Genomic DNA, 7,793 nt, shown 5'->3' with positions numbered 1-7,793 from the left:
TATTTGTTCAATACGCTGATACTGTTAAAGCTAATGGTGTCACTTCAGAGGCAATTCGACTTCATCTTTTTCCTTTCTCATTAAGAGATAGCGCTAGAAGATGGCTTCAATCTCTTCCTTCCAACTCAGTCACCACATGGAACGAGTTGAAGAAAGTTTTTCTTGCCCGATATTTTCCGCCAAGCAAAACAGCTATGTTAAGAGCCCAGATAAACGGATTTAAACAGAAAGACAACGAGTCTCTTTTCGAAGCATGGGAAAGATACAAAGACATGATGAGACTTTGCCCACACCATGGTTTGGAAGACTGGTTAGTAATTCACACATTTTATAATGGTCTCTTATACAACACAAGGTTAACAATAGACGCCGCTGCAGGTGGTGCACTAATGAACAAACCTTATGCTGATGCTTACCAGCTTATCGAGAGCATGGCCCAAAACCACTATCAGTGGGGAACCGAACGAACAACGGTGGAAAAACCTCAACCGAAAACTGGCATGTACGAGATAAGTAACCTTGATCACGTTAATGCAAAAGTGGATGCTTTGGTCCAGAAAATTGAAAGTTTAAACGTATCACCTCCAGCCGCCGTGGTTGCTATAACTCAGAATTGCGAGGTCTGTGGAATCCAAGGCCACACTCCTGCGGAATGTCAACTCTTGACTGGAATCCAAGCAGAGCAAGTAAACTATGCTCAAGGAAGCCCCTATTCGAATACCTATAACCCAAATTGGAAGAACCATCCGAACTTTTCATATAAGAGTAATAGTGCTTTATATGCACCTGGACAGTCTCCAAATCAAGCCCCATCTATACCTCCGGGATATCAGAAACCGAATTCTAACAATAATACCCCTAGAAAATCCAACTTGGAAATCATGATGGAAAACTTTATAGCTTCCCAACAACAAACCAATAAAGATTTCTTAAACCAGAACATACATACTGGCGAACAACTTAAACAACTAGCAAGCAAAGTAGATGCCTTGGCTACCGATAACAAAATGCTAGAAACACAAATATCTCAAGTAGCTCAACAACAAGCACCTACTGCTGCCCCAACTGGTACATTCCCTGGACAGCCCCAACCTAATCCGAGAAGCCAAGCTCATGCAATTATATTAAGAAGTGGAACGGAAGTGGAAGGACCGTCTGATCCAAGGATAGAAAACCAAAACCCTAAAAAATCAAATGAGGAAAGTGAACCTAAGGAAAAGGAAGAGAGTAATAAGGAAACCCTAGAAAAGAAGGAACCTTATGTACCTCCACCACCTTACAAACCACCTATACCTTACCCTCAAAGGCTTGTTAAAACCAAAGATGCGAGCCAATTTAGAAAATTTGTTGATCTCCTTAAACAATTAAACGTTACAATTCCGTTCACCGAAGCTATTACGCAGATGCCCTCATATGCTAAATTCTTAAAAGAAATTCTTTCTAATAAGAGGAAACTTGAGGATAGCGAAACCGTTACACTCCCTGCCGAATGTAGCGCTATAATCCAAAACATGCCTCCTAAACTCAAGGATCCGGGTAGTTTCTCTATACCCTGTCACATAGGAAAATTTGTCATCGACAAAGCTTTATGCGATTTAGGAGCCGGAATTAGCGTTATGCCTTTATCCATATGTAAGAAACTGGAAATGGGAGAATTAAGACCGACCAAAATGTCCGTGCAACTAGCAGATCGTTCCATCAAATATCCTGTAGGAATCCTTGAAAACGTTCCCGTACGCATAGGTCAGTTTTACATTCCCACTGACTTCACAATTATGGACATTAGAGAAGATGATATTACACCTATTATACTAGGAAGACCGTTCTTAGCAACTGCCGGTGCAATCATAGACGTAAAACGAGGACGAGTCACCTTCGAAGTAGGTGAAGAGAAAATTGAATTCATTCTTTCCCAATTCTTGAAAGCACCTGTAATAGAAGATACATGTTACTTCATGGATATCATCGATGAATGCATAAAAGAAGCAGAGTTAGGAGAAGACAAATCATCAGACTATCCTTTAGAAGACAAATCTAAACAATGCTTAGCAATAACACCGGACCCTACGCAATGTCTTAACAAACCAACCCCTGATTTTATAAACACTTCCCAAAAATCTGAGATATGAATTCCTAGACTTAGAACTTGAACGACCTGTGATAGTTAATGCAGATCTAGGAAGACTCGAAACAGAAAAACTCTTACATATCTTAAGGAAATACCCCACCGCACTAGGATACCACATCACCGATCTTAAAGGAATAAGCCCTTCTATTTGTATGCACCGCATCATGTTAGAAGAAGACTGTAAAACCTCTAGGGAACACCAGAGAAGACTAAATCCGATCCTAAGTGAGGTAGTAAAGAAAGAAATAACCAAGTTATTGGAAGCAGGTATTATATATCCTATATCTGATAGCAAATGGGTCAGTCCTGTACACGTTGTACCAAAGAAAGGAGGCATAACCGTTATTGAAAACGAAAAAGGAGAAACTATAAGTAAACGAATCGAATCGGGATGGAGAATGTGCATTGATTATAGGAAACTAAACAAAGCAACCCGAAAAGATCATTTCCCTTTACCATTCATTGACCAAATGTTAGAACGATTAGAAAAACATTCACATTTCTGTTATTTAGACGGTTATTCAGGCTTCTTTCAAATACCAATTCACCCTGATGACCAAGAAAAGACAACGTTCACATGCCCTTTTGGTACCTTCGCTTATAGACGAATGCCGTTTGGTCTGTGTAATGCCCCTGCAACCTTTCAAAGATGCATGATGGCAATATTCGCCGACTTTCTCGAAAACATCATGGAAGTATTTATGGATGACCTTTCTGTATACGGACAAAGTTTCGAAGAATGCCTTGAAAACCTAGAAAGAGTTCTTGAGCGATGTGTAAAAGTAAACTTAGTACTTAATTGGGAAAAGTGCCACTTTATGGTACAAGAAGGAATTGTTTTAGGACACATCATCTCGAACAGAGGAATTGAAGTAGACAAAGCCAAAATAGAGGTAATCGAAAATCTTCAACCCCCAAGAACCGTGAGAGAAGTACGAAGCTTTTTAGGACACGCCGGTTTTTACCGACGATTCATCAAAGACTTCTCTAAGATAACTAAACCCTTAACCGGACTGTTGATGAAAGATGCTGAATTCATATTCGACGATAACTGTTTAAAAGCATTTCAAACTCTTAAACAAGCATTGATCTCCGCACCCATTATGCAGACACCAGACTGGAATGAACCGTTCGAAATAATGTGCGATGCCAGTGATTATGCTGTAGGTGCTGTTTTAGGACAAAGGAAGGATACAAAGCTTCACGTTATATATTACGCTAGCAGAACCCTGGATGAAGCGCAAATGAATTACGCCACTACCAAGAAAGAACTCCTAGCGGTGGTATTTGCGCTGGATAAATTTCGTTCTTACTTGGTAGGAGCCAAAATAATAGTCTACACTGATCACGCTGCTATCAGGTACCTTCTAACAAAAAAGGATGCTAAACCTAGACTCCTAAGATGGATCTTGTTACTACAAGAATTCGACTTAGAAATCAAGGACAAGAAAGGAACTGAAAACGTAGTAGCAGACCACCTCTCTAGACTTGAGAACCTTGAACCGGAAAGAACATCAATTAATGATGATTTCTCGTACGACAAACTTATAGCTACTTTGGAAGAGAACAACTCCGACATACAAGTAGAAACCACCTTAGCTATATCTGTCACACCATGGTACGCTGATCTAGTCATTTATTTAGCTGCCGGAATAGTTCCACCTACTTTATCTTACCAGCAGAAGAAACGATTCTTCCACGACATAAAACACTATTACTGGGATGATCCCTTACTTTTCAAAAGAGGCCCCGATGGTATTTTCCGTCGATGTATACCCGAAGAAGAGGTAGAAAATATAATCCAACACTGTCACTCCGCGCCTTATGGTGGACACACAAGTACATCCAAGACCTGCTCTAAAATCCTACAAGCTGGCTTTTATTGGCCAACTATATGGAAGGACGTACATGCGGCTATTAAGGAGTGTGACAGATGTCAACGCACGGGAAACATATCTAGACGTGATGAGATGCCACAAAAAGGTATTTTGGAAGTAGAGATTTTTGACGTGTGGGGGATAGACTTCATGGGACCTTTCCCATCCTCTTTCGGTAACAAATACATACTCGTGGCAGTTGACTACGTATCAAAATGGATCGAAGCTATAGCTTCTCCAACAAATGACACCCGAGTAGTAACTAGACTCTTTAAGAATATAATATTTCCGAGATTTGGCATCCCAAGAATAGTAGTCAGTGATGGTGGATCGCACTTTATATCCAAGGTACTCGAAAAACTACTACTTAAGTATGGAGTGAGACATAGGATAGCGACACCTTACCACCCTCAAACCAGTGGACAAGTGGAAATGTCTAACAGAGAAATCAAGCAAATACTAGAAAAAACGGTAGCCACTTCAAGGAAAGATTGGTCATTGAAATTACCAGAAGCTTTGTGGGCATACCGAACTGCTTATAAAACCCCCATAGGGACGACCCCATTTAAGCTCATTTATGGAAAATCCTGTCACCTCCCGGTAGAATTAGAACATAAAGCCTATTGGGCTATTAGAAATCTAAATTTGAATTATAAAGCCGCCGGTGAAAAGAGAATCCTTGACATAAATGAATTAGAGGAACTCCGAAGAGACGCCTATGAAAATGCCAGAATCTATAAAGAAAGAACAAAACAAAGGCATGACAAGCGTATATCAAGGAAAATCTTCAAGCAAGGCGACGCAGTACTTTTATTTAACTCTAGACTAAAGTTATTCCCGGGAAAACTACGATCCAGATGGTCAGGGCCTTTTCATATCACTAAAATCTTTCCCAGTGGAGCGGTAGAAATAAAAGGACAATCTACAGAACCGTTCACCGTAAACGGGCAACGTCTGAAACACTATCACTATGCGGAAACCAACGAGGATTCGCAAATCCTACACTTAGACGAAACGCCCCCAGGACTCATAGACTATATTTAACAGTTTCTTTGTCGAGCTTGCGACATTTAAACAAAGCGCTTAGTGGGAGACAACCCACAAATTAATTTGTTATTTTATTATTCTATTATTATCATTTCCCTATTTCTTTCTTAATTATTCTTTTAATTTCCGTTTAATATTCATTCTTGATTTATTCAAAAAAAAAAAAAAAAAAAAAAAAAATGGCAATAGGAAGAACAAGTTTTCCCCCCATACTTAAATTAAACATTGTCCCCAATGTTTTTAAGGAAATGAAATACAATATGGAAAGGAAATTGGTATTTGAAAGAAGCCTGAATAACCGTCTAAATAACAGAAATGTGAATGTTTTGCTAATCGTTCTAACATTTGGTCAATGAATGGTAAAGGGAAATGATCTTTTCGGGTTGCTTTGTTTAGTTTCCTATAATCAATGCACATTCTCCATCCCGATTCGATTCGTTTAGTTATAGTTTCTCCTTTTTCGTTTTCAATAACGGTTATGCCTCCTTTCTTTGGTACAACGTGTACAGGACTGACCCATTTGCTATCAGATATAGGATATATAATACCTGCTTCCAATAACTTGGTTATTTCTTTCTTTACTACCTCACTTAGGATCGGATTTAGTCTTCTCTGGTGTTCCCTAGAGGTTTTACAGTCTTCTTCTAACATGATGCGGTGCATACAAATAGAAGGGCTTATTCCTTTAAGATCGGTGATGTGGTATCCTAGTGCGGTGGGGTATTTCCTTAAGATATGTAAGAGTTTTTCTGTTTCGAGTCTTCCTAGATCTGCATTAACTATCACAGGTCGTTCAAGTTCTAAGTCTAGGAATTCATATCTCAGATTTTTGGGAAGTGTTTTCAAATCAGGGGTTGGTTTGTTAAGACACTGTGTAGGGTCCGGTGTTATTGCTAAGCATTGTTTAGATTTGTCTTCTAAAGGATAGTCTGATGATTTGTCTTCTCCTAACTCTGCTTCTTTTATGCATTCATCGATGATATCCATGAAGTAACATGTATCTTCTATTGCAGGTGCTTTCAAGAATTGGGAAAGAATGAATTCAATTTTCTCTTCACCTACTTCGAAGGTGAGTCGTCCTCGTTTTACGTCTATGATTGCACCGGCAGTTGCTAAGAACGGTCTTCCTAGTATAATAGGTGTAATATCATCTTCTCTAATGTCCATAATTGTGAAGTCAGTGGGAATGTAAAACTGACCTATGCGTACGGGAACGTTTTCAAGGATTCCTACAGGATATTTGATGGAACGATCTGCTAGTTGCACGGACATTTTGGTCGGTCTTAATTCTCCCATTTCCAGTTTCTTACATATGGATAAAGGCATAACGCTAATTCCGGCTCCTAAATCGCATAAAGCTTTGTCGATGACAAATTTTCCTATGTGACAGGGTATAGAGAAACTACCCGGATCCTTGAGTTTAGGAGGCATGTTTTGGATTATAGCGCTACATTCGGCAGGGAGTGTAACGGTTTCGCTATCCTCAAGTTTCCTCTTATTAGAAAGAATTTCTTTTAAGAATTTAGCATATGAGGGCATCTGCGTAATAGCTTCGGTGAACGGAATTGTAACGTTTAATTGTTTAAGGAGATCAACAAATTTTCTAAATTGGCTCGCATCTTTGGTTTTAACAAGCCTTTGAGGGTAAGGTATAGGTGGTTTGTAAGGTGGTGGAGGTACATAAGGTTCCTTCTTTTCTAGGGTTTCCTTATTACTCTCTTCCTTTTCCTTAGGTTCACTTTCCTCATTTGATTTTTTAGGGTTTTGGTTTTCTATCCTTGGATCAGACGGTCCTTCCACTTCCGTTCCACTTCTTAATATAATTGCATGAGCTTGGCTTCTCGGATTAGGTTGGGGCTGTCCAGGGAATGTACCAGTTGGGGCAGCAGTAGGTGCTTGTTGTTGAGCTACTTGAGATATTTGTGTTTCCAGCATTTTGTTATGGGTAGCCAAGGCATCTACTTTGCTTGCTAGTTGTTTAAGTTGTTCGCCAGTATGTATGTTCTGGTTTAAGAAATCTTTATTGGTTTGTTGTTGGGAAGCTATAAAGTTTTCCATCATGATTTCCAAGTTGGATTTTCTAGGGGTATTATTGTTAGAATTCGGTTTCTGATATCCCGGAGGTATAGATGGGGCTTGATTTGGAGACTGTCCAGGTGCATATAAAGCACTATTACTCTTATATGAAAAGTTCGGATGGTTCTTCCAATTTGGGTTATAGGTATTCGAATAGGGGCTTCCTTGAGCATAGTTTACTTGCTCTGCTTGGATTCCAGTCAAGAGTTGACATTCCGCAGGAGTGTGGCCTTGGATTCCACAGACCTCGCAATTCTGAGTTATAGCAACCACGGCGGCTGGAGGTGATACGTTTAAACTTTCAATTTTCTGGACCAAAGCATCCACTTTTGCATTAACGTGATCAAGGTTACTTATCTCGTACATGCCAGTTTTCGGTTGAGGTTTTTCCACCGTTGTTCGTTCGGTTCCCCACTGATAGTGGTTTTGGGCCATGCTCTCGATAAGCTGGTAAGCATCAGCATAAGGTTTGTTCATTAGTGCACCACCTGCAGCGGCGTCTATTGTTAACCTTGTGTTGTATAAGAGACCATTATAAAATGTGTGAATTACTAACCAGTCTTCCAAACCATGGTGTGGGCAAAGTCTCATCATGTCTTTGTATCTTTCCCATGCTTCGAAAAGAGACTCGTTGTCTTTCTGTTTAAATCCGTTTATCTGGGCTC

General features: G+C 39.7%; 2 pseudogenes; one reads left to right on the top strand and one right to left on the bottom strand.

Moving 5' to 3' along the window:
- Window positions 1-201: 201 nt before the first annotated feature.
- Window positions 202-301, bottom strand: LOC127116430 (uncharacterized; annotated as a pseudogene).
- A 7,392-nt stretch (window positions 302-7,693) lies between these two features.
- On the top strand, window positions 7,694-7,793 carry LOC127116429 (uncharacterized; annotated as a pseudogene).

This window comes from Lathyrus oleraceus, chromosome 1 (assembly GCF_024323335.1).
Source record: "Lathyrus oleraceus cultivar Zhongwan6 chromosome 1, CAAS_Psat_ZW6_1.0, whole genome shotgun sequence".
NCBI classification, from domain to species: Eukaryota; Viridiplantae; Streptophyta; class Magnoliopsida; order Fabales; family Fabaceae; genus Lathyrus; species Lathyrus oleraceus.
Note: the sequence above shows the minus strand (reverse complement) of the source record. Positions and strands in the feature narration are given on the sequence as shown.